Source organism: Puntigrus tetrazona, chromosome 20, assembly GCF_018831695.1.
Source record: "Puntigrus tetrazona isolate hp1 chromosome 20, ASM1883169v1, whole genome shotgun sequence".
Classification (NCBI taxonomy): Eukaryota; Metazoa; Chordata; class Actinopteri; order Cypriniformes; family Cyprinidae; genus Puntigrus; species Puntigrus tetrazona.
The window spans coordinates 14,966,841-14,974,591 of NC_056718.1; the positions used below are offsets into that span (position 1 = coordinate 14,966,841).

Genomic DNA, 7,751 nt, shown 5'->3' on the forward strand with positions numbered 1-7,751 from the left:
GCCATTAGAGAACATGGTGACTTAATGTTTTGTGAAATACCGAAACCACTACCACAGCGTGGATGTAGGTCGCACAGAAACAAATGTAATACATAGGAAGACCTGCCTGACACACTCCACTCTTACAACAGATTCCAAAGAAGAGCAGTTGAACTAACTGGCCAATAAACCAAACCTCGAAGCTGTTACTAGGAAACCGCATTATGACTAAGGGAAGTGAACATGCGAACAAATAACGTGTTCCAAAAGACACAGTGTTCAAAATGAGATTAGTTTTAAAATAGATCAAAAGGAATCTTGAAAGGCTTGAAGAATATGACATTGACAAGCTCGCATTTATTAAACGGGGTGATTTCATCATGAAAGTGGATAAGTGACTCTCCGTAAGATGTTTGCTTGAGACATTTGTGTTAGTCCCTAAAAATCTTCCATTTGACTGGAAGGTGAATCACCACTGATAATGCATCCAAGCAATTCTGACTTAACTAGGTTTCGGACTGCAAAAGGCATTAGGCTTCTGGTTAGTGTTGTTAAATAATTAAATTGCATCCAACAAAAAAGTTTTAGTTTAAAACTTGTATATGAGTGTACTGCTTATATTTGATATGGACATAAATACACACGCATTCATGTACATATAAAAAGTAGTGTAATTATATATATTTGTTTAAAAAATATATATACATTCATACATGTACATATATACATATATATATACACACATCTGTGTGTGTGTGTGTGTGTGTGTGTGTGTGTGAGAGAGAATAAAAACTTTTATTTTGATTGAGATTAATCGTTTGATAGCCTTACTTTTTGGTTTAATTTCTGATAGGAAAAAAACAACATTACTTCAGAAAAGGTCCAATACCGAGAGTTGTGAATAAACTGCATGAATCAAAAACATAGTAAGAATCTTTCATCTCAAATTCCTCGGCACTCATTTCTCACCTTCAATTTTCAACAGACTGTCTACATGACTAATGGCTGCATAAATCTGAGGCTACAGCCTGCATTAAGATGGAGCCCAAAGTGGTAGAGGAGACAGGACTGTAATTATTGAGTCCAAAACTAAGATGGGTGCCTTCAATACTAATTTCAGCATTTGGGTGCCGTGTTAACACCCATCCTCTCTATTGCAAGAGGCTGAAAATCTCTGTTCTCCTGCACGGAACACAACAAGCGCCGTTAGGCAGATGGCAAGACAGTTGGTGGGAATATCAGCGATAATGCAGATACATTCTGAACCTTCAACTGTTTCTTTGCCATTCATCAGATCGGCATCAACAGCTGCTGCTTCCAGGAAAATGGGAGATTAAATGAGGTGGCAGAACAATATGCTGGAAATTAGTACTAGTTGAAACCACCAGTGGCTGATTTAAAAAATAAATAAATTAAAAAAATTAAAAATACCTTTTTAATAGCAGGCAACTTAATAACCTAAATATAGCAATTTGCATGGAAAAGGTTGTTTCCTTTTCCTGTTTGTAACAACACTTATGTCATAATCACCTGTGGGCACTTATTTGCGCAGACACTCTGAAAGGAATTATTCCCCAAAATGGGAAAATTGCGTCTTCATTTACTCACTCCAAACCCATTCATCTTTTGTTCATCAAATTAAAATGTATGTACTAAGCTCTAATCACTTTTGTCCATCTATTAAAAATCTATGCCAGCCAAAACTTTTACTTATCAAAAAGTACAAAAATACATCCCTATATGCATGTGCATTAATCAGTGTTTATATTACAAATAAAAGCCTTCATTATTTAAAAAAAAAAACACACATAATTTCATCACAAAAAAACATGCGAATTGTTTAGATTTTTTTAATAGATGGCATAAAATGATCATGTTTATCTTCATGTGTGAATCAACATGCAACATCCAGTTCAAGAAATTATTACAGAATTTTCCATTTTTTGGGGAACTAACCCTTTAAAAGCTTCCCGAATCCCAAAGCAATGTGCCCAAAGATATGCGCGATAGGATATGGCTTCAGAGAATATAAGTAAGACTGAACAAACCCAAAGATCAGGCTCTGCATCACAATTAAAAAGTAAGACCATTAGATACCGTCTGATGATTGGATCACATGCGTTACAGAATTAGATTTATATGTTGTCTGCTGCCAAATCTTGAAAAATATTCTTGCATAACCAAACAACTGACGTGATTTTACATAAACCAAACTTCCATAGCAACAGCGTATATACAAGAACAACAGGAGAGGCTGTTAAGCGCTGAACCTCACACATAATTTGTTATGCCTGAGGCAATGATTAAAACTTATTTGCCCAACCTTAATTCAGCAGTATCTATAGAATCTGGAGCCACTCTACATGTGAAAAACTCTTGATAATCCCTCTGCTGCCAATCATCCACCCAGGCGTCTTTTTCCCCCTCGCACATTTCCTTTTCTACATGTTTCACAACATGTGCGTGTCCACCTACACACTCCCTTTCAATAGGCTACTTAATATTGGAAATGCGACACTGCCTGCAGATAACTGCATCCTTGGCATTCTTAGATAGAGGCTGGGGAAAGAAAACATTAAATCCAAGTATGTTTTGCACAGTAGGAATGATATCTACTTGCTACTGACTTGATCAAATTCAAGTTATTAATACATTGTTTTGTCTTTAAAAAAAAAGCATATAGCAGGCAGCGTGTATATAACAAAATGAAATCCACGCTGTTCTACAGGTGGATTTAACAACAAAGTGGAAGTATGAATGAGGTCCAAAAAAAAAGTCTAAAAGTAGTTAGATTGCACACTTTTACTCAACCACACCAAGACTAAATAAAAATGGTGTCGGCCCTGTCAAAACAAACACTGATATCGACGTCTCAAGGACATCTCAAGGATGCAAACTCAAAGTTCCACCTTGGTCACTTTTAAGGTCGTGTGACGGTCTCCACCTTCCATAGATCTAAAGTTAAAAATGGGAATGCCAGAAAGCACTTCAATCAGTGACCTGCTCTTCAAATCCACCCCCACACAAACTGCATTTAGAGCCTGGCCAATACACAGTGAACACACACCACCCACACAACGAAGAAAAGACATGCAAATGACAAATCAGCGAAGCCCTTACAGGGAGAAAACGGAGTGAAGGGCCATTAGTCAACCTACAACACAGACCTCACAATTTCGACGTGACAAAATGTTATGCATAATAAATGCGATCTGATCTACAGCCCGATGACTTCTTCGGTTGGACACCTGATCTGATTCTCAGCTAATGCAGCAGATCCCATAGATATTAGCATCCGGGATGAGCATGTGATGGCCAAAAAACGCTGCTCACTGGTTTTAGATGGATGGATACTTTTTGATCCATTATCGTGCAAAACGTATCAGACCATTTGTGATTACTAAGAATTTATTCCACAGAGATCGCATTTAAAAAAACATCAGCCACCGAAGATATGTCTGCTGGTATGGCTAGAATAAAAAAAAAATCAGTAAATTAATTCCATGATTCCAGGCCTGTAAACCACACCATAAATTTCACTTCATTACAAAGAACTGAAAAGACAAGAATTTAAATATTTCTGAATTAATTACCAAGCAACTTTTGGCACAATAACGCAAACCACCCTAGACAGACTTATGCCTTTTCATAAGTTGCTATGCTATCCATATTATTCAATTTTCTTGACCGATGCAATGACGATTAAATGTGCATGTGACGTGCACAATCAATGTTGATGAAGTTGCTCGGCTGTCAGCTGTACTCGGCTGTGTTTCTGTGTTCTTCCCACATCTGGAGTTAAGACCAAAACTCTTCAACTATAACTGCACCATTTTCACCTTGCGCTATCTTGTTTATCAGACCGAGACCGAGTAATCACGACACATAGGACCACGGTTCATATTTACATTCTGCCTGCTATCGGTTATCAAAACGGTTCCGTTTTCACTGGAACTTTCTTATCGAATCCCGTTTTCCTCTAAAAAATCAGGTGAGAGCCGAGATTATCGTTAACCGTCGCAACTCGGAGAGATAAAGCGAGCATTTCGGCGTGTAAAAAAAAACACGCTTTCTTCGAGAAAACACACCCGTGGGGCTCTTTACAGATACACAAGCACGTTTCGGAGTTGGCAGTAACAGTTAAATCACAGACATCTTACGAACTCACCTTCTTCTCTCTCCACCTCTCGCTGCTCTCGTGCGGTCTCTTCTCCCACAAAATCTTGCGATAAAAGTCCGACACGAGCGTCTCTCCGTCTCGTAATATTCGCCAGCGGAGTGCAGTCTGCGTGCGGCCGTTATTCCTGCCGTTTTCCCGGAGATTTTTCGCTGTATTGTTGTATCTACTCCAGCGGCACCGCCGTTGGCCCCAGCGTCTCGTTCACAATTATTCAACTTCGAAGTTCATACAAAAGTTGCAGCTCCGCCTCGCGCTGCAGCTGCTGATGAGGTCACTGCAAGCCGCTGCTCGGCTTCGTTGTCAGGAATCTCGCGATAGCTGAACGCAGAACGGAGCGTGATTTGGAGGCTTATTTGTATCTGTGGGAATGGGCCCCCTACGGACAGGGTTGCCGTAGCAACAGCACAATTTATGTGCTGCACGGCTATCACGCGACTGGTATTCTGTTGTCTTGGGTTGACCTGTCCAACATTTGCTTTACCAAATCTGTGGAGTGTTAGTAGCACTGATGGCATGTTTTATCCTGTGCATAATAATTAGCACTTTGACTAGTAATAAACACATTAACAGCGTTTTACCTCATTTGAGTACATTGAGATAATGTTTAGTATTGATTATAAAATGTGTTTGCCCATTGCACAGTGTTACGAGTAACTACATAATGAAATTACATAGGTTAATTACTAAATAAATGTAATCTCGCAGTTACAGAGAAAAGAAATTGTGTAATTAAATTACAGGGGGTTACATCTCTTTATTTTACACATACAGATTTAATTTGATATCTTTTCCAAATTGAACTGACTGCTTAAAAATATGAGACACCAATGTTTCTGTGAGTTAAGATTAAACTTAAGACTTCATTTAACTTTTTCCCCCCAAAGAATTGTTAGGTGACGGTGTTTGTTTTCATAGCTATGCAAAGATCGCAAAAACAGTATCATAACTATTAAACTATGATTTTTAATATTTATTTAACCTCAGGATGGTCTCAAGTAAAAAGATGTGCTAAAGTTTGATTTTGTGGCGGCCGTGCATTAAAATTAAATCATTCTAATGATTAAAATTAAATCGAAATTAAATCAAGTGATGAAGGATTTTGAGAGTAATTAGGATTTATTAAGGTTAACCCTGCCTGGTCTAAATGTTTGAAAAGTAATTAAATGTAATCAGTTGCATTGCTTTAATAAAGTAATTGAAATAATGACACTACTTTTTAAACAGGGCAACTTGTAATCTGCAATATATTACATTTCCAAAGTAACCTTCCCAAAACCTGCTATTGTGACAACAGACAATTTTTTACAGACAATTTCAAAAGTCTTTTTTTTTTGTCTGAAAAATTCCCAAATAAAGCCATTTTGCATTATGTTTTACACAAACGGTGAGTTTATGTCTATACTTTCATTAAGCAACTTTAATGATGACTATTCCACTGTATTATGTATTATGACAATACACTTGCGACTGTTTATAGTTAAGCCTCTGGAAACCTGACATAGCAACCTTGAATGAAACGAGGTAAATGCTTAAATGTAACTAAACGTGTAGGAATGAATAATGATAAAGAATACGTTTGCACTTTTGTGCAATATTTCATATATGCCTCCTTATACCAGTACTTGTTTACTCATGCCTCGTAACTGTTCCAAAAATGTTATCAGAGTTATCACATCAAGGTTCAGTGATTTCAGTGGTAAGATTTCAGTATTGAAATAATATTTAGTTTGTCACCATGACAACTGGCTTGCAGTTCCTCTGTAAAATGAATCCATTTTATGTCAAAATTGCTTAAGTTAAACACTATTCTCCAGATTTTAGTAAAGCTGTCGGCACTGCAGCACAGGTTGTCCATATCCGAGGACAGTTGTTTTATTCAAAGAGAAATAAAGAGCACAAACAATCCAAAATGCAACGTCCTCATTGAACGCATCTATTTAAAACGAATGCGCTGGATTCCATAAGTACTCTGTTCTGTGAAAAACTCCATTAACAAACAGCATGCTGTTCTGGAGAATTAACACAGCTGCTACATTTCAGAGAGAAAGCGACAGAAAGAAGTTTGCAAGGATTATCGTCACAGCACCAAACAGAAATCATAACATCGAAAAGGTTGCTACCATCTCACCATTCCTTCTAAATTATTTAGGAATGTCTTTGTCCTGTTTGAGCGATCAATACTTGACGCCCCCTACATGTTGACCACACAACTGCATGTGTGACCTCACATAGGAATGTCTTGTCAGGGATGCTGGGGGAACAGGAAGAATGGTCCCATTCATTTAGCTCCACTCAAGCGATGCAGAAACGCTAATACAGAATGACATGCAGATAGGTGACAAGTTGTTGCTGAGCACACAGGGTCTTTGTGTGACCCAATGAGAAGCGCGGTGCAGAGAGCGTGTGAGGCCTTCAAAATGGCTGATGCGCTAGTTGGTCTAAGTGATTAACATAATTTAGCATACAATTAAGCTAGCCCGTGTTGTTTATTGTTCATATTTGTGTTATTGTATTGATAGAATCAGCAAAGTAATTACCAAATGCCCACAGAGAGAGATTAATGACCGTCAGTTATATTCACCAAGTGTGTTCCAGGACTTTATTAGCATTTCCCTCGGAGAAGCATTATTAGGTCCTAATGCAAGTTAGTAATCGCTGTCGCAATAAGAAATCCTGATTATCTTCTCATAGGTGCACAGCGCACACAGTGCGGTGTGGAGTATGAAATTGGAGATATCCGTGCTGAACGTTTCTCCTGCTGCTCTGAGACTCACAATGCCTGAGTCAGTATCCTAAGGCGCTTTCCCTGGCTGCTTCCCAACTGACTCCAGGCCGAGACCCACTCAGGCACATTCAGTGTTTTACCCACTGAAAAAATACATCTGTGGAGTTATCAAAAAGGAAAATATAATTGTGCGTAATTGGTTTTCAAATGGTATTTCGTGTAATATTTAAAAAGCTCGGGTAAAACGCAGCAACAGATTTGAAAACGGATAGATTGATAGACAGACAGACAAAATTACTATAAGAAAAATTATAGAATGAATGTATTGGGAAAAAAACAGACAGGCAGGTAATACATATTGTGCATTATATATATGCACATATATATACACACATACACACACACACACACACACTATATATATATAAACAAATAGACAAACAAACAGGCAGACAGATAGATAGATAGATAGATAGATAGATAGATAGATAGATAGATAGATAGATAGATAGATAGATAGATAGATAGATAGATAGATAGATAGATAGATAGATAAAGATAACATCAAATGTACATTTAGTTCTGCATATGGTAAGAAAGATCAAGCAGGCTTCTCTCAGCCTTTTTCAACATCTCCAAGCAGGTATAAAGGAGAGATGAGAAGGCACAGTAGAAAGAGTCTGAATGCTGTGAAGTTCTCTCAGGGTGCTTAGCATTCCACATTGAGCACCTCCAAAGCTCAGAGAGCCAGCGTGACTCACTCTGGTGTGAAAGCACAGTGTGGCGAGGTGGGAGGATGACAACACAGTGCTTAGCAGAAGTGTCCTGAAGCTGGACCCCCTCCTCTCCTCACCAAACGCCCCCGCC

The 7,751-nt window shown here is 38.2% G+C and overlaps 1 protein-coding gene across 6 annotated transcripts in view; it reads right to left on the reverse strand.

The window, feature by feature from the left end:
* Nucleotides 1-4,450, reverse strand: part of sipa1l1 (signal-induced proliferation-associated 1 like 1) — a 63,392-nt gene extending 58,942 nt beyond the window's left edge. For 3 of the 6 annotated variants that reach the window (XM_043219434.1, XM_043219431.1, XM_043219429.1), the window contains exon 1: nucleotides 4,148-4,448. The gene's annotated coding sequence lies outside the window, so the exon portion shown is untranslated. Of the gene's footprint in view, nucleotides 1-4,147 lie in introns of all 6 variants that reach the window. The other 3 variants (XM_043219433.1, XM_043219432.1, XM_043219435.1) reach the window with 2 other exon arrangements.
* Between the last annotated feature and the right edge of the window lie 3,301 nt (nucleotides 4,451-7,751).